Source organism: Lissotriton helveticus, chromosome 8, assembly GCF_964261635.1.
Source record: "Lissotriton helveticus chromosome 8, aLisHel1.1, whole genome shotgun sequence".
In the NCBI taxonomy this organism is placed as follows: Eukaryota; Metazoa; Chordata; class Amphibia; order Caudata; family Salamandridae; genus Lissotriton; species Lissotriton helveticus.
This window is the reverse complement of record NC_136069.1, coordinates 1,504,403,246-1,504,422,156: the sequence shown is the minus strand read 5'-3', so window position 1 is coordinate 1,504,422,156 and position 18,911 is coordinate 1,504,403,246. Positions and strand designations below refer to the sequence as shown.

At 48.4% G+C, this 18,911-nt stretch overlaps 1 protein-coding gene across 3 annotated transcripts in view; it reads left to right on the top strand.

Moving 5' to 3' along the window:
• The window catches only part of ANKRD42 (ankyrin repeat domain 42), a 322,945-nt gene that overhangs the window by 53,706 nt on the left and 250,328 nt on the right, over positions 1–18,911 (top strand). Inside the window, exon 1 of one of the 3 annotated variants that reach the window (XM_078656239.1) lies at positions 13,180–13,288. The exons of the other annotated variants lie outside the window; for them this stretch is intronic. The gene's annotated coding sequence lies outside the window, so the exon portion shown is untranslated. Of the gene's footprint in view, positions 1–13,179; positions 13,289–18,911 lie in introns of those variants that run through there. 3 annotated transcript variants of the gene reach the window in all.

Below are 18,911 nucleotides of genomic sequence, written 5' to 3'. Positions count from 1 at the left end.
CGCTCTCCGGACCCCCGCCACTCCCGGCATGATATCCTGAACGTATCCTGATTTATTACAAGGACTCTTGTAGAGGAACCTGGGCTGATCCTTATACTGCTTTTGGATTTCGAATTGGACCAGGGGCACCGAAGCTACGTCGACTCGAACTTTCGAGGCCCGCCCTGGTGGTGCGCCCGGGACTTGGTGAGGCTCTGTTGCCGTGTCTGAGTTGAACAACAGCGGCAGGGGGATTCGACTTGTGGGTCCCCCTCTTAACTTTCGGTTTCGATTTGACTCGGACTACGTCTTCCAGTGGAGGTGTCTGGCCGGTGTTGAGATCAGCGGCGCGAGGTCGCGGTCGCACCTTCTGCCTGCTTTGTGTCCTTCCAGGCCGCTTCACACCTCGGTGTCCCCTCGCGGCTGACTTTTGGCTCCGGCACGTTATCTTCCTGCGGCCATTTTTACCAGGTCGCGTGGGTCCCTCGGGACGGATTCTCCACTATGACTGGCAGAGGGGACCAAGAGAGGCGAAAGACCAAGACGCCCCTTCGCGGGGGCCAGGTCCAGTCTAATATCATGGACCGGTACACTCAATCGAAGGGGTCCCCGGGAGCCGCCTTGCCTGGCCCGAGTGCAGTGGGGCACCCTTTGGAGGCTTCGGCGGAGCCGTCCCTGCAAGACATTATGGGCGCCATCTCTGGCATGAGAGAGACCATCGGCCAACAGTATGAAGCTCTGGCCCACAAGATCGACACTGTGGCTATTGACGTGAACTTGATCAGGGCCGACTTATCTAAAACGAATGAGAAGGTGAAATCGTTGGACCTCCAGTCATCTAGCCTCACGGCCGACGTCTCGGAAATACAGACGGAGATTGGTAATCTTAGAAAGGCAAATGATTTCATGACTCAGCGCTTGGAGGATTTTGAAAATAGAGCACGGCGCTGCAACGTGCGTGTGGTTGGTGTTCCGGAAAATCCTGACCCACATTCTGTTGATCTCCTGGTTGAGGACTTGATACAAAACTACCTTTCTCCATCTGGATTGAGCAAATTCTTTGTGGTGGAGCGTTCCCATCGCGTTCCGGGCGGCCAGGGCAAACCGGGCGCCCCGCCGAGGCCCATTGTTGCAAAACTTTTTCACTATAGGGACCGAGACGCTATCCTGCAGGCCTCACGAGTTAAGGGCCCGGTGGCCTTCGAAAATGCCATGGTGAACTTTTATCCTGATTTCTCACAGCTTGTACAGAGACAGCGAATGGGCTTCCGTGGAGTCAAGAAGCGTCTTCGGGACTTGGGACTGCGCTATGCCATGCTTTTTCCTACCAGGCTGCGAGTTGAGTACCGCGAACGGACCCTTTTCTTTGATCGGCCTGATTCGGTGAATGACTGGTTGGACTCTTTGCCGGACCGGCCTAATTTGACTGAGCCCACCGAACACCCGGGTGGTGCCGAGGGTGGTGTAGAGAGTTTAACTTACTGTCTGCGCCCCTGTTTCCATGTAATGTGATTCTTCCTGGGTTCTATACTTGAGCGCTTTTATTTTCTGTGCCTTCTCTTCTCTCATTATCTCTGTCGGGGTGGCAGGTGGGACAGGGGCCTTTTCCTCCTCCGGGGTCTTTTTGTAGAACGGGGGTTTCTGGGCGACAGGCACACTGCATGTTGGGGTGGCTTTTTTGCTTACTGCAGGGGTGCAGGGTGGGGGGTGTTTTCTTGGATGTTGGGGGGTGGATTGGTGGGGTGTTTGAGGTTCGTGTTTTGTTTTTTCAAGGCGATTCTATCTTGATAATGGAATTTTCAGTGTCATGCTCATTGGGGGATGGTTCCTGCATCACTTTGTGGGATGGGGGGTAGCGGGTTGAAGTTTGTTTCATGGAATGTCAATGGTCTAGGGGATCGTATAAAGCGGGGGGTGGTGTTGCGATGCCTGCGACGTTTGTCTCCCGATGTTGTCTTTCTGCAGGAGACACATCTAGTGGGTAATATTTGTCATGCAATGAATAGGTGGGGCTATCGTCTTGTCGCGCATTCAGGATTTACTACGGGTTGAAGGGGGTGGGCATCCTTGTCCGGACTTCCCTTCCCCTTGCTATAGATGATGTAATCCTCGATGATCGGGGGCGTTACGCCGTCCTCGTGGGACGATATGAGGGCCGAACCCTTTCTCTGTTCACCGTCTATGTGCCCCCCGGCCTGCAGTCCTCTACCTTCTCCGATTTGGGCCGAGTGCTGTTGGGACTCCCTGATGGTGCTCTTTTCATGGCTGGTGATTTTAACGCTGTTCTCTCCGGCCTGAATGATCGTTACCCCCCTAGGGATACTCCTTTGGCCCAATTGTGGCTGGGTGGCTTTTTGGATACTTTTGGTTTGGTGGACTGTTGGAGACTTATGCACCCCACTCAGCTTCAATACACCTTTCATTCTGGAGCCCATGGGAGTTTGTCTAGACTGGATTACTTCCTCATGCCAGCTGCACAGTCGTCGGCTGTCCGGGAGATTAGACACCTTCCCCGGGGCATCTCGGACCATTCTCCGCTCTGGCTTTGTTTTGATGTGGGGGTGGAGGCGGCAGGCCGGGTGGCCCCTATCAACCCTTGGTACCTGACCTCCCCTGTGACCCGTGGTCTCTTTATTAAGCCCCTGGACAACTATTTCCTAGATAACGAGGGGTCTGTCTCCTCTGCGGTGTCCCTTTGGGAGGCTTTTAAGACAGTGATTCGTGGGCAGGCCCTGTCTCTCATTGCTGAAACCAAAAAGGCGAGGAATCGGGAGGTGGTGGGTCTTGAAATGGAAATACTTGAGCTGGAAGCTGACTTGGAATCGAGTGTTGCTCATGACAAGCTCCATGCCCTGGGTCTGAAACAGTTTGCCTATAAGTCTCTGGTCACAGATGCGGCTAAAATGATGTCTCGAGAGCAACAGGGTCGTCTGTATGATGTTGGGGACAAAGCGGGTAAATTGCTTGCCTGGTTGGATAAGAAGGAGAGGGCGAACCGAGTTGTGCCTGTGATTCGGACTTTGAATGGTGTGAATGTGACTGACCCAGTTGAAATAGTGGACTGCTTTGCTGATTATTTTCGTGCGGTTTACTCCCCAGTGTCGAAACGGGATGCAGACGACTCTCGCCTCTTGTTGCGCGACATAGCTTTGCCCTGCCTCTCTGACTTGGAGCGGGTCTCTATGGAGGCCCCGCTCTCTACGGACGAAATAGCGACTGCGATTCGCCCCCTCGTTCGGGCAAGGCTTTGGGCCCGAACGGTTTGCCAATCGAATTATACAAACTGTGTCCTGATAAGATTGCGCCCTATCTTCGAACAATGTTTTCGGAGTCCCGTGAACGGGGTGCTCTCCCTTATGACCAACGCCTAGCTACGATTGTTGTAATTCCTAAGGATGGTAAGCCCCGGGATCTTTGTTCGTCGTATAGACCCATCTCCCTGTTAAATGTTGAGCCTAAGGTTCTTGCCAAGATCTTGGCTACTCGCCTCCTAACGGTCATTAGTGACTTGGTTAATCCGGATCAATCCGGTTTTATCCCGCACCGTAACACGGCTCTGAATCTGCGTCGCCTCCACGGAGCCATTGCGAGGGCGGGGCTTCTGACGGAGCGGGCCATTTTGGCTTCGTTGGACGCCTCGATGGCCTTTGATACGATAGAGTGGCCCTACCTTTGGGCGGCTCTTGAGAAGTTTGGTTTTGGCCCGGGGTTTATTGGATGGGTGAAGCTGCTGTACACCGACCCCCTGGCGCAGGTTGTGGTTAACGGTCGAGTTTCTGTTCCCTTTTCCCTTGGTAGGGGTACCAGACAGGGCTGCCCCTTGTCTCCACTGTTGTTTGCTCTCGCGTTGGAACCGCTGGCTGCGTGGCTTCGCTGGGAGCCTTCTCTCAAGGGTATACGTTGGTCCCCGGATCTTGAGGACCGTGTTTCGCTTTACGCGGACGACATTCTTCTTTACCTTACTTCCCCGCGTAAATCTTTAAATGTCTTATTTGATGTTCTCACCTCGTTTGGCAGAAATTCTGGTTTGGTTATTAACTGGGCTAAATCCTGTGTCTATGTTCTTTCGGGTGATCTGCCCCCATTGCCGAACAGAGTTCCTATCCAGGTTGTTCAGTCCGGGTTCAAATATCTGGGGATTTTTATTACACTGGATTCGTCGCTCCGGTTTGAACGTAATCTCCTTCCCCCACTTCTTAGACTGAGGCTGGACGTGGCCCGCTGGCGTAGATTGCCACTGTCGCCGCTGGGCAGGGCCGCCCTTTTCAAAATGATGTCCCTACCGCGATTCCTTTATGCACTCCAGAATTCCTATGATGTTATCCCTGCTACCTATTTCCGAGAGGTTGAAAGTCTGCAAAGGCAACTGATTTGGGACGGGCGTCCACGTGTCGCCCTTGCGAAGCTCACCATCCCTTGGTATGACGGGGGTATAGCGCTTCCTGATATCAAGAGATATTACTGGGCTACCCAACTGTCTGCCATTAACCACTCAATGTATTCCCCAGGTCGGGACCCGGCCTTTGAAATGGAAAGACTCCAGCTGCCGGGTGGAGACTTTAATAGAGCGCTTTATTCTAGGTCGGCTGGGCGCCATCTTACGGGCCCTACCAGGATCGCGGTTAGTGTATGGCACGCTGCGAATGTAAGCCTGGGGTGGGATGAACGAGTGACGCTTGCTACCCCGCTCTATGCATCTGAGCGTCTGGGATGTCTCTGGACGACGAAGGGGTTTGATCGCTGGGACACGATTGGTATTTGTAGAGTGGGTGATGTATGTGTGAATGGAGCAGTGAAGTCCTTCGAGACCCTTCGGAATGAATATGAACTGAGTGATAGGGAATTTTTTAGATATTTGCAGGTCCGTCATGCCCTTGCTTCTGTTCTGACTTCTGGTGCCGCTCTCCCCGACTCCTCCCCCCTCGAGGATCGTATCCTGGACGGCCATCTCCCCGATAGCACTATTTCCTTGATTTATAGGAAGCTGATTCACAATCGCGCCGACTTGCTTGTTCGACTCAGGGAGGCTTGGGTCGGCGACGGGCTGGAATTGGATGACGAGGATTGGCAGTCGGCGCTGTCTTCTCCAAAAGAGGTCGCCATTCCTGCCCGCCTCCGTCTGGTTCAGCTTAAGATCCTCCACCGGGTGTACGTCACTGGTCCTCGTTTGGTTGTGATGGGTTTTTCCCCGGATGGCCTGTGCAAGCGCGGGTGTGGGATGAGTGCTACGTTTCTTCATAATATATGGGAGTGTCCGAGGGTGGCGGCCTACTGGACGGAGGTGCTTGCGGTGATGACTGATGTGACTGGAATTGCTTTGGTGCCAGAGGCCCGGAGATGCCTGTTGGATGTGTGGGAGCCCACCGATTATTCGGTGGCCCAGACCAGATGGGCGACCCTGGGATATATGATTGCGAAGCAGGACATAGCGCAACTTTGGGGCTCGCACAGGCCCCCCAGTGTCTCTGTGTGGGAAGACAACATGGACTGGTCTATGTTCCGCGAGAAGACTGTTTACACAGCCAGAGGCAGGCCTAGGGCATGGACGAAGATCTGGAGTCAGTGGAACGCCTATCGCGGTGATATTTGTGCTCCTCCATTGATTGAAACCCCTGATGTTACCCTGTCTCCCTAGGCCGACGTTCCTGAACTTTCTTATACTGTCCCTTGATTTGATTGACCTCCCCGCTGTCCCCCCCTGCCTTGCCTTATCCTGCTGATTGTGACTTTGGATTCCTGATTAGTGGGGTTCCCCTCCCCCTCCTGGGCTGACTCCGTTTACTATGCATTCGCCTTTTAGATGTTTGTTTGTTTTTGTGTGTGTAAAACGGAAAATTGTCTTCTCCTGTTCTATAGTGTGGGCGACGTCCTGTATCCGGTTTGTGCCCGCCCGCCGGAATGGCTCTCATTGTTTTTATTACATTGTGTTTTGCTTTTAGCGGCCAGCCCGTGCGGTTGTAGGCCCATCTTTGTAAATTTGATTTTGTTGCTCAATAAAAGTTTTTAACCAAAAAAATAAATAAATAAATAAAATTCTTTGCACCACGGCACACCTTTAAGTAGGTGCGCTGTGTGCAAAGAAGGAAAGTGCACCCTGTTACAGTGAATGCCCTGGGTGCAGCTCACTTTAGTAAAATACGGAGCGGCTGCTTCAAAGTTGCTCTGTGTTTCACTGTGCAGGCAGCAGCCTTTCTGGACTTTAAAGAGGGATTAGAGATCCCTTTGCAGGCAGCTGCAGTGAGTGACTAAACCCGCCTGCAAAAGGATGTTGTGGGGATCCATGGGACTCTATTTTTCCTCCTCCAGAGGGGTGCCATCAGGGGGCCATACCCCTATGCAAAAGAGGGAACTCCCCTTTGAGATAGCGCTATTTGTATTACAGAATGAGCTGCACAAGTGTCTGCAGCCCCTTCTGTAGTACTAAAGTGCATAGGCCTGTTGTGCCCCAAGGGCACTTTCTGCAATACTGTCCATTATATTCCTTCTGCAACAGTGGAAAAGAGAACATCAGGGTTTTAATGGAAAGGCCAGCTTTGGAGGCGAGTTGAAAGAGACAGGCTCATTGGTGATCTGGACATAGATGAAGGCAGGCCTGTCAGAGGTTTGCTAGGAGACAGGAGAAATGGTTAATAGTTAGATCATAAAGAAGATGAGATAAGGGAAGGGGAGAGTTTCTTGGGCAGCGCTGTTCCAATAATTTCAGTTTTATGAGACTAGGTCTTCAAAAATAATAATTTGGAGTAACAGAAGAAATATTAGAACATTAGAATGTTGAGCACTTCGTTGCAGACAGTGGAGTGCTCCAGGCTTCTACGAGCCGGTAGAAACCTGCAGAGCAAGATTCTATTGTTTTCTTTTTCATTCACAGCTGATCCTGTGAACAAAGGGCTCTCGGAGCTCAAGCGGATTTAAATCCCCTCGGGCTCTGCGAGGCCTTTGTTTTATTTGTTAGACCATTCTACCCTATAGCGGCAGAATGTTCTAATAGCCTTATAGCCCTCTCTAACTGGGCTGTATCGGCCATTAAAGTCCTGCTACCTTGTTAAACGGGGTACAGCCCGCTCTAAGTAACCCTGGGCGTAGTTTACTTAGTAGCGCTACGTGTAGCTATGCAAAGTGCACTTCGCACTACGCAAGCTATGCGAACTGTGTAGTGCGGTAGGGAAAATGATGTTCACACTGATTGCACAGTGCCGGATGCTTGTCCGCACTGTACAATCATTGCAAACCGCATCGTGCACAGTGCAGGCGTTCCTTTTCTGCCGCTCGAGTAGATTTGTACTTGAGCGGCAGCTTTCTGAACGCGGACTGGTAGTTTCTCATCGCGAGCGGTCGCGAGCATACGCGACCCACTCGCAATGAGAAACCTGACTTCCCCGCGTTGAGAATGTAGCCGGGAGGTTTATTTTCCACGCTCGCAATCGGCAACTTCATGTTGCTGATTGCGAACGAGGAAAAAGTCTCGCCGGGATGTTGATTTTGCTCGCTCACGGTCACCAACTTGACGTTGAGGACCGCGAGCAAGCAAAAAATGCCCGCTACACGTTTTTGCACTGTGCTACGTGCAATTCGCGTAGTGCGTAGTTGCGCAAACTACTCACGCTCCGCGAGCATAGCATAGTCCAATGCCCTGGGTTAGCTATAAGGCAATGTTAGAACATTGGAATGTGGAGCACACCATTCAATACAATGGAGTGCTCCGTGCTTCTACAGGCCAGTAAAAGCCTGCGGAGCAACATTCCACATTGTGTTTTTTTCACAGCTATTGCTGTGGACAAAGGCCTCTCGGAGCACAAGTGGATTTAAACCCCCTCGGGCTCCGTGAGGCCTTTGTTTTATTTGTTATTGTTATAACATTCTGCCCTCTAGTGGCAGAATGTTCTAATAGCCTTATAGTCCTTCGTAGCTGGGCTATACCGGCCATTAAAGTCCCGCTCCCTTGTTAAAGGCCGAACGCTGGAGCAGGCCTTTAATGGCCGGTGTAGCCCACTACAGTGGGCTAAAAGGCTATAGTAGCTTTGGGTCCAAGATCTCTGTAATGATCTGAAGAAAATCATTAGAGTATTGTTGTATTGTAGGTAAATGTAATTGGCATGGGGAGAGGAGTTGGCCTAACGGCCAGGGTGGTCGACCTCAGATCTGGGGAACTGGGTTTGAATCTCGGCAATGACGGTGAACATCCTGTGATTCTGGGCAAGTCACATAATCTCTGCGTGCCTAAAATTGTTGTTTTTTTAAAAAATTAATGTGTCCTCAAGTAATGCAACAATGCAACTGGTGCTGTGTAAAGCGCTCTGATACCCGATTCGGGTCAAGTTTGCGCTATATAATACTCTGTAAAATAAAAAAAATAAAAAAACACTATAATGTGCTACGACCCTTCCTGAGCTACAATCTGAAAGCTTTAAGAGAAGATTGATTCACGATTTAAGCATTATAATCGTTCAAGTTCAAGCATTTGTATAGCGCACTACTCACCCAGAGGGTCTCAAGGCGCTTGGGGAGGGGATCGTTATTTTTCGAATAGCCATGTTTTAAGTTCTTTTCTGAAGGCGATGTGGTTTTGAGTGAGGCGGAGGTGAGTGGGGAGTGAGTTCCAGGTCTTGGCAGCAAGGAATGAGAATGATCTGCCACCCAGGGTGGATCTTCGGATGCGCGGGACTGCGGCAAGGGCTTGATTGGACGATCTTAGTTTGCGGGTGGGTTTGTAGAATGACAGTCGAGTGTTGAGGCATTCGGGTCCTAGATTGTAGAGGGCTTTGTGTGCGTGGGTGAGAAGGCGGAAAGTCATTCTTTTGTTGACGGGAAGCCAGTGGAGGTCTTTTAAGTGTCCGGAGATGTGATCTTGGCGAGGGACGTCTAATATGAGTCTTGCTGATGCGTTTTGGATGCGTTGGAGTTTTTTCTGTAATTTTGTTGTGATTCCGGCGTAGAGGGTGTTTCCATAATCCAGTCGACTCGTGACCAGTGCGTGGGTGACAGTCTTTCTTGTCTCGAGGGGGATCCAGCGGAAGATCTTTTTGAGAATGCGAAGTACGTGGTAGCAGGAGGATGAGACTGCGTTGACTTGTCTGGACATCGAGAGAGAGGAGTCTAGGATGAAGCCAAGGTTACGTGCATGGTCTGTGGGTGTGGGTGCTGTGCCCAGAGCGGGAGGCCACCAAGAGTCGTCCCAGGCAGTGGGGGAAGATCCTAGGATGAGCACCTCCGTTTTGTCTGAGTTGAGCTTCAGGCGGCTATGATTCATCCATTCGGCTACATCTTTCGTGCCTTCGTGAAGATTGGTATTGGCGGTGTTGGGGTCTTTGGTGAGGGAAAGGATAAGCTGGGTGTCGTCGGCGTAAGAGATGATGTTGAGGTTGTGTTGACGCGCGATGGAAGCGAGTGGACTCATGTAAACGTTGAAGAGGGTGGGACTGAGTGAAGATCCTTGTGGTACGCCACAGATGACTTCGGTGGCTTCAGAATTGAAAGGGGGAAGTCGGACTCTTTGGGTTCTCCCAGCGAGGAATGAGGTGATCCAGTTCAAGGCTTTTCCTTGTATTCCAATGTTGCTGAGGCGTTGTATAAGGGTACTGTGGCAGACTGTGTCGAAAGCGGCGGAGAGGTCGAGTAGAATGAGGGCCACTGTTTCAGCGTTGTCCAGTAGAGTTCGGATGTCGTCAGCAGCTGCAATTAGGGCAGTTTCGGTGCTGTGTTTGGCTCGAAATCCGGATTGGGATGGGTCTAGGGAGTTGTTGGATTCAAGGAAGGCGGCGAGCTGGCTGTTGACGGCTTTCTCGATGACTTTGGCCGGGAATGGGAGGAGGGAGATGGGCCGGTAGTTTTTAAGTTCAGAGGGGTCTGCTGTGGGTTTCTTCAGGAGGGCGCTGAGTTCGGCGTGTTTCCAGCTTTCTGGAAAGGTGGCAGAGTTGAATGAGCAGTTGATGACATCACGGAGATGGGGTGCGATGATGGAGTCTGCTTTGTTGAAGATGTGGTGGGGGCAGGGGTCAGTTGGCGAGCCAGAGTGGATTGAGTTCATTAGGCGGATGGTTTCTTCAGTGGTGATTGGGTTCCAGGCGCTAAGGATGTTAGTTGGCGGGGTTGGATCTGAGGGGGGTGGGGAGGGATGAACGCTGGGAGTGTTCTTAAAGCTGTTGTGGATGTCGGCAATTTTGTTGTAGAAGAAGGAGGATAACGCGTTGCAGAGGTCTTGGGAAGGAGTAATGTCGTTGGATGCTGCGGTGGGGTTGGTGAATTCTTTAACGATGTTGAAGAGTTCCTTGCTGTTGTGAGAGTTGTTGTCGAGACGATCCTTGAATGCTGATTTCTTGGCGGATCGGATCAGTTGGTGGTGTATTCGGGTGGCTGCCTTAAGGGTGGCCATGTTGTCTCTAGTCGGGATTTTTCTCCATGTTTTCTCCAGGGTGCGGCATAGCTTCTTGGATTTTTTAAGGTCATCGTTTTTAAGATCATCATTTTTTAAGGTCATCATTTTTTAACTTCCTCTCCTGAGTCGTGCCTGTTTCATCTTAGACTTCAGATTTCTCCAATTTTCTGAGAACCAGGCATAATGTTTACATCTGGAGGTAGGGTAGCTGTGTAGTCAAGACATCTTGTTGTTTACTCACAATAAAACAAATAATCTCAAAATAGATATTAGTAGTACAGTGACGGGGTTGGTAATCACGTTAGGTGCAGGTGATTCCAGAGTGAGTTTCTGCAAATTTTTAGGAGAAAGGTCAGAGAGCATCTTATGACTTTTTAATCATTTTTAAGCAAACTGTGCAGAAATGTGCTCAAATTCCCCAATTTTTTTTCTGAAACTCTTCATGGGGCATGTGAATCACTAAAACGCCTGCTAAGGGTTATCACATTTGCTTGTAAAAAACAAAGTAATGGGTGGAATCCATGAAGTAATCTCAGCCAATGGTAATGACTGCGCACCACTCCAGGACTTTGTTCTTCTGCTTTCTGTGCCACTTCCAACAGGTTCAAGGCTGGCTTATCCCTGTCTGTAGAGAAACAGTGATTAAAAGAATTACGTATTGGAATGCTACTCAAAATGATTACTTGTGGCATAGATTGATTCAAGCATTCCACAAATCCCTTTTTTGGTCTTTATTTAAAATTGCAACAAGTGTGCCCAGATGTGAGTCTGTAGCTCACACTTTCTACCATTCAAGCTGCATTCACTGACAAGCCTCAATAATGCTAAAACGGTTCTGGGGTTGCATGTGTGCAGTTTAAAAGGGACGTGGTATGCTTAGCCAATATCTATGGTGGCATAGGGGGCTGAAATGAGGGTCAGAGTATTTACCAGTGGCTGAGATTAATTCATACATTCGAGTCATCACTTTCTTTTCTCATGGTTGCTTGGTTCACACTGAAAGTATTGAAATATTTAATGAGTGTTACTTACAGGACCTATGGCCTATTAGCAAATTTGGGTGTAAAATGTACTAATTGCTCACCTTTTTAAATATTTACTGGGTGGAAACTACTGCCCCAGACACTTTGGCTGAATCCAGGCTTGATCACGTTGCGTGCTCATTATAGTTCGGGCAGATATTTATGCCTCACCATCAAAGATCACCAGTTGCCACTGAGGTTTAATCACCATTACAATCAGCATTGCTGAGATCTTTTGTAGAAACGCCGACATGGCTCACTCTTCTATAAAACTGTGAAAGAATTGAACGTTTTAGAATTATCAGGTAGGCCCACACCTCCTAGCTGCATACAAGAGATATGGGACAGAGAGAGGCTACCTTAGGACCTTAGTGAGGCCACTGTTGTAGTTCTTCCCAAACCCAGAGCTCCATTGCACCTCTGCAAATCCTACAGACCACTCTTTCTCATTAACATTGAAACAAAAAACTTGGCAAAGGTCCTTGCATCATGACTGCCGCTGCCGCGCGACACGCAGGGGAGCATGGGTGGGACAGCGCCCTAGTCCCACACGACGGGCGAGCAGAGCTCGTAGCGCGTCATCCCCTTTGAGCCGCCCTCCTCGCCAACAGCCAATAGGGAGGGCTCGCCTGGGGAAAGGGGCGTTCCTTCAAGTATAAATCAGGCCCAGCAACTATGCTCGGCCTCTTTTCCCGCGCCTGGGTCCTAGGCTCTGCGCTGATCTGTTTCACCCGCGGCTATGCGCTGTCTGCCTGCCTGCCTGCTGCACGTCTTCGTTCGGTTCGGATCGGTTCGGTTTCGTCGTCTGTAGGTGAGTGCCATGCTCTTTACTCCCCCCCCACCCCGTCCCTGGGTCAAGCCCAGGTTGCACAGGGGCCTGTGGTTGCGTTACCACGGGGGAGTGAGACGTGGCCAAATTGCGGCCTGGCCGCATGGGCAGGCGGGCGGATGAGCCGTGGGGCATTGTGCGTGGCATCGGTGGAGCTGCACGTGCACGCTGTCCACTCTCCGGGAGCACACCTGTTGGCAGAATAATCTTCGTGCGTCGGCGGCGTTATTTTCAGGCCAATTTGTGTTTGATAACGGCAGCTAAATGTGGTAGGAAGAGGCCGTTTGCTCCGGGGTAAACAGCTTCCTTCCCAGACAAATGTGCACGTGTTATTTGTGTTCATTTGCTTTCAGCCCACGGGGGCAGGTGGGAAAAATGGTTTCATATCAGCCCTTAAATGCATACTTTTATCCTGCCTCGATAATAAATGATGTGTGGGCCATTGTTGTGTAGTGCGCCCTGTCGCCTTCCTTCTATGCTTGTGTCGAACTGCAGCCGGTACGGCGGCTGCTCCGGAGTCAGTCGGGCGAGCTCTTGCGACTTGATAAGGGCTCTGCGCGTTGCTCGTATCCACTTCCGGTCTCACGCTCGCCATGTTTTCTAGAAAATAAATGGCGTCTGTTCTAGTATAGGTATGTGGGCATCTACCGTATCTGTAATCGTGTCGCGCAGACAGCGGAAAACAATCCCCAAGGCGCAAAGATTAAACTAGGACGCACATTTTGTGGTTAGCATCCGGGTGTTCAGCAGGGCCCACATTACAATGTCGAGAACCTTCGAAGAGATTCTGATTGGTAACGCGAGTATTTATTCAGTCCCTGCGTGCAATCTAGCCTTGAAGGGATGCACGCGGCAGCCTCCTTCGCGCGCGTTGAGTATTGCTAAAGTGATGTGAATCAAAAAAATGCCCGTCGTAAAGCGCGTGTTTCAGGCCAGAACCGACTACGCAAATGATGCGCGACTGCAGATCAATGCGAAATACGATATTTTAAAATGAAGGATGCAGTTCGTTCCCTTCACCATTGCTCCATGTCGTCAATTTTGTGAGCGGCGCAGGCAACCGGCTATTCAGTGCATGCCCGGATGGTAGGTCTGGAAGGGTTTACAAGCATTTCGCAGCCCCTAGATATCGGCACAGATGCTCAGGGAGCCCCTTTTGGCAGAGAATAAAAGTGATATGTGGTAATGGCTGCAACTAAAATTCGACGTGTGTTGTTTACCCACCTTTAAGTATTAAATAAGTCACTTGACTCTTTGAACTAAACTTTACATACTAGCGGGAACAAAGCTGCAGCATCTTCCCAATGTCGCGTTCAATGTTAAAGACCCCCGTACCTCGGTTTACTCGAGATGTCTGCACGAGTTGCGCTATGATATTTATTCCTGGTATTATTTTGTTCATATGACCAGCGTGGATTGTTCGTGTAAATCCAATAAACATAGATGTGTACGTATATGATGCACAATGAACTTTCCGTCTCTCCTCGGTGCGACACCTTGAATACATTTTTCTCTTCTCCGACGGCCTGCCCATCCGTGTTGTCTCGATATCTCAGCACCTCTTCTTGGGCTCCTCAACTCAGGGCCGTATTTATTGTACATACGCACAAAGACATGTGAAAGGATCCCAGGCCCACAATGTCTTTCCCGCTGTCCAACCGGAACCCTTTTAAAAACGCTGCGACGCAAATATTACGTCAGATTTTGAAGCCAAGTGCTTTATGGGGTTCAGGAAGGTGACTTTCGGTTAGTATTAATGTGCCATTAAATGTTACAGAGGGCGTTGGTGGGCCTAAATACATAAATAAACTATAACGAGTTCTACGATTAATTGGCGCATATAGGTCCGTGGGTGCACTGCGCAGCTGCGAGGCACGACCCCCTCAAATCGCAACTCCGTCGAGACAGGAATGTCCTTTGAGGTAACACAAAACCTAGTGTGGAAGTGCGTTTATCATCTCCAGATGTTTGCAGTTCTAATGCAGTGACCACAGCGAGCAGGGCAGTCCTACAGCTGTGCGTTGGAATCACAGCTCCGGGCCAGGGTGTGAATCATAGGCCGCGCGGCCTTTAATTCTCAGGGTTAAGAGTAGTTGGCCTCTTAGTGAGTCCCCACGCGCTGAGTGTGATTGATTAACACTTAAGCGGCCGCGTTGTAGGCTGCCCGGTGTATTCAGACACTATTCTGAGCTCGTGAACAAGCCACGGTAACTCGTAATTTGCAGCATAGCAGTGTGGGCGTCTCCGTTGGCTGCCATTGATACATTTTATAATCTATTACCGAAATACATTAAGGGTGGTGAGGGTAGCACCATGTTCTTTGAGATTTATAAAGCGCGAAGGTTTTAATGTGCTTTATTTGCACAAGGACACGTTTATTTTGTTGGTCGTGGGAGATTGGGTGATTTGCCAGAATAGCAGGATGCTGGCGTCCCTGCAGAGACTCGAACCCGGTGACCCAGTTCGCGGTCGACCGATCTGGCCGCTACACTACATCCATATTATTTTTTTTTTTTCCGTAACTTAGAATAAATAATGAAGAGGACACGGTTTGTTTCCTTGAAAGAAAGAGTACTCTAATTGTATGCTCTTTTCCACATTTGTGAAGCGCACGGTCGCCCGTGGGGGTCTCTGGGCGCTGGGGGCTGTCGGGGAGATTGGGCGGGCTGTTGCCCGGAGTCACATGGTGCTGGGCTGGCCTGCCGCCGGCGCCGGGGATCGAACCATGTGTGCTTTTCGTATATTTCTATACTCGTTCTAAACAACGTGTTATTGGGCTACACTTATTTTCACTGGCATTGCATGTATGTACAAGATAACTCACGAATGCAATTCTTCCGGTGAACGCACCTTTACAGTTTGTAGAAGTGCACGCGACTCGGTTAGTTCTAAGTCCCTGGGAGAGAGCAGTTTAGTTGGATCATTTGGAGGAGAATGCATTTCAGAGCGCCGGTTCTTCTTTGCCCGTGACTCACAAAGCTTCATTCATTGCAATATAATCTAACTTTAAGCTGATCTTTAGCACGTTTATATAATTAAAAGCAGCAACAACGCTTCCCCAGTACTCAATTGCTGGATTTATCTTTAGAACCGTATCCTTATTATGATCTACTTTAATGCTCTGTTGTCCTATATTTTTATGTATGACTTCCACCCTGCTCATGAAGTGAATGTGCAGGATGTTGTTAAATAGGTAGGGAAGCCCTTTAAAAAATTGCATAAGCCCTTTGATAAAAGCGCAGTAATAAATACCCATCCTGCTCATGAAAGGATGAGGCGATGCAAACTAGTGGAGTCTCGATGAGCGCAACATCTAATGTGTTGCACTTGTGAACAGCTATTGAGCACTGAAATATCCTTACTAAACAATATTGCTCAGTGAGCCGTTGTCTCATACTTTTGGTTTCCCTTAAATGTGAATCCATGCAAGTGTCATGTCATTATGTTGCCCATTGAACAACCAATCACCTTTTCACACACCTTCAATTCATAAAAGTGATATTGACCCTCAAGTTGTTCTGTTTCTTCATTGACTTATATTTAAGCAGGATGTGCTTAACTGATGTCGAAGGCCCATGTCTTAGCACCCCAGTCACACTGAAAAAGAATGGAATTTTAAGTTCGTACATGACTGGCCTCCATTCAACAGAGACTTGAAGATCATATCCTTCAGGAAGCCCATGCAAGATGTCAACCTTTATTGTAGAAAGAGGGCTTTATCATGATAATCAACAAAAGAATATCTACTGCAGTATTTTCCTCACAAACCACAAAGTGGAAGACTGCACAATTTACTGTGTAAGTGCAGTGTAGTTGTAGCAACTTATGAGGGTAGAGCAGACCGTTGCTTTTACAATCTACATGTTTGACATGCTGTTTAATGTACAGTGTCTTTTGGAGGGTAAGGTGAATGTGTCCTTTTACGTTTAAATGAAGCCGAGCTACAGCTTACGCATTGTGGGTATTGTTTCTGAAAGACATTGTCAAGAAGGTCATAACCGGCCCATGTTTAGTATCAGAGGCTGGAACCCCAGCCTTAGCAGCGAACGCCAGCCTTAGCAGCGGCGGTACTTTTAGCCTCCGAAAGGCAGTGGAAGGGTTTACCAGTCAACGTTTTTCTTAATTCAGCCTCAGTCCTGCAAAGCTGCTTTGCTCCATTTGTATCCCTCTCCCTCACCAAATGAAGACCGAGTGGTAAGCGTATTGCAAGTGTAGGAGGAATAATTTTAGACTGCTTTATCTGATATCTCAACTGGTGTGCTCTTTACTGTTTCTCCCTGGTCCCTTCCAGTCCCCTCTCAGGAACTTCTGACATGCTTGTCCATAATCGCAAGGATTTGCAGCTGCACCTCTGGAGCAGGGACGCGAAGGTCCTCTCGCAAGCAGAAACACACCCGCCAACGATGATAGTTAGTTTAGGTCCTGAACACTAAGGGCTCCAGCAGGAGTCACAGCCACTTGCGCGCAGGGTCGGCGAACATGCACCCTAATGGGGCAGTCTTTCAATTTCTTGAGGTCACCGGCGGTCATTTATTTATTTAGGCGTTTTTATATAGCGCAGACTCTACCCGAAGGCGTGAGAGCGCTCCACAGTAGGAACAGTAGACGACAGGTGAAAAACTGATAAAGGCAGACGTTAAGTTCATGAGGCAAAGCGACAATTGTGAAGAAACATAATAGGCACTTGTTCAAGTAGCAAAGGCAAACGGTATTGAGAAGTAGCATACAGTGTTACAAGTGGAAAGTGACGCGGGCAAATACAAAAAGAGTACCACACACAGGTGCAAGGATAATACTGCTATAAATGGCAAATACTTCACAGGGACCACTACTCTTCCAAAGCAGGATGGGAGCGCTTGGAGGTAGCATGCACACGATAGATGGACATACAGTGCGTAAGTGGGTAATGCAGCAGTATACATGAGAGGTTACATGAGTTGGCGAGGGTTACAAGGGATAGGAGTACCACCACCTGTTAGGTGTACCTGCCAGGCCATGCTATAACCATTCCTGGTAATGACCTTGCAGTGTTTAGCCAGGTCAGACACTGTCATAATTGTTGCGGCTACTATGTTCACGCAGCAAGTAATTAATACTGATCACAGGGTGATGTCCATAATGCTTTCGCTTTCCTTGGTCACATAAAACAGCATACGCTGGTTCATCAAGCAGATAGTAAGAAAGGTGTACAAATATCACAATTTAATTTGGCCAAAGACAGCAAACGCTTGCTCATTAAGCAGATAGTAAGAAAGATGTACTAATAGGACATTTTGTAATAACACCCTTAAGTTCACTGAGGGGAAGGATAGAGCCTGGAAGAGATGTCATGGCGCTGAAGGCCTTTTAGCAATTATACCGTATTTACAACATTAAACGGGAAGGACGATTTGACGGTAAATTCTCTGTCATAAAGACTACCATGCCGTGCCCGCATTACGGTTACATGTTACAAAAGAGTACTAAACACAAGTACAAGGATAATACTGCAGCAAAACGGCAGGAACTTGGGAGAGACATGCCTTGACTTTGTTCAACCTACATATAAGTACAGTATAGAAAACAGTTGGTCCTCGACATATATTTAACATATAAAACAATTATTGCATTTGGTTAAGTTAATTTTTATCAAACCCAGACTGAATCTGTATTGTTGGTTCAATAGGTAATATTAGCCCACATTGACACAATATCATACAGAAAGCACCAAAAAACCCTAGAGTTTGAAAAGAATCCAATCAGATTGGCATGTTTAATGTACAATTTAACAAAGTTTCGAATTCAACGTATCTTTATACACATATTTACATTAATAGTAAACAAAGATATATTTCTACAATAAAAGAAGAACGTGCACAGAGAAAGATCAAAGTGTGTGCTCAAGTGAATGATCAAGAGGATCAAAGAGACAAAGTGTAGATTATTTATATACAAGAGATTGAGCCTGCCCTAGAGAACGCTTGTAAAAAATGTACTTCTTTTTTACTAGCTTATATGCTATATACAGTTCCGTAGTCCTTAATTTGCACAGTTTGCAACGGGATTTGGAAATGGGGCAAGGGGCAGGGGTTAATAGGTGCAGGCTCCCACAGGGAATTGTCGTCGACGTTTCGACCCAACCATAAACCGGGTGGTTCAAATCCTTAACAACGGGTCTTCATCAGGACGGGATTTGGGGGAGAGGGGCGCAAAAAATCTTTCAGAGTGCACGTTGGTTAAAAACTATTGTCATTGGGCACCTGTAATGATAAATGAAAAAATGGGGCTAAGTATCACTAAATCCTATCAAATGAAAGAAATCATTGCATGGTGGTCAAGGAATAGCACTCACCCTTTTGTGGTGCATCAACATCAGTGCGACGTTTTGTCCGCACTCAGAAGTTAGTAATTCACAGATTGATACTGTAAATAAAAAAGAAAGAAGAAGGTAGCCATTAGTGCTCCTCTGATCAGTCCCATGTGTGTTATTTTACACATGCGGGAAGATTTTTCACCATTTATTTTGAAAAAATCTCACTTAAAGATTATATCATCACGTGTATATCACATCATTTACTCAAAGAATCCAACAGTCGGTGGAAGAAAAACCCACTTTAGCGTGTAGTAATTATTTGCTTGTGGCTTAGTCTAGCCAATTAGACTTTGAGTAAATGATGTGATATACACGTGATGATATAATCTTTAAGTGAGATTTTTTTCAAAATAAATG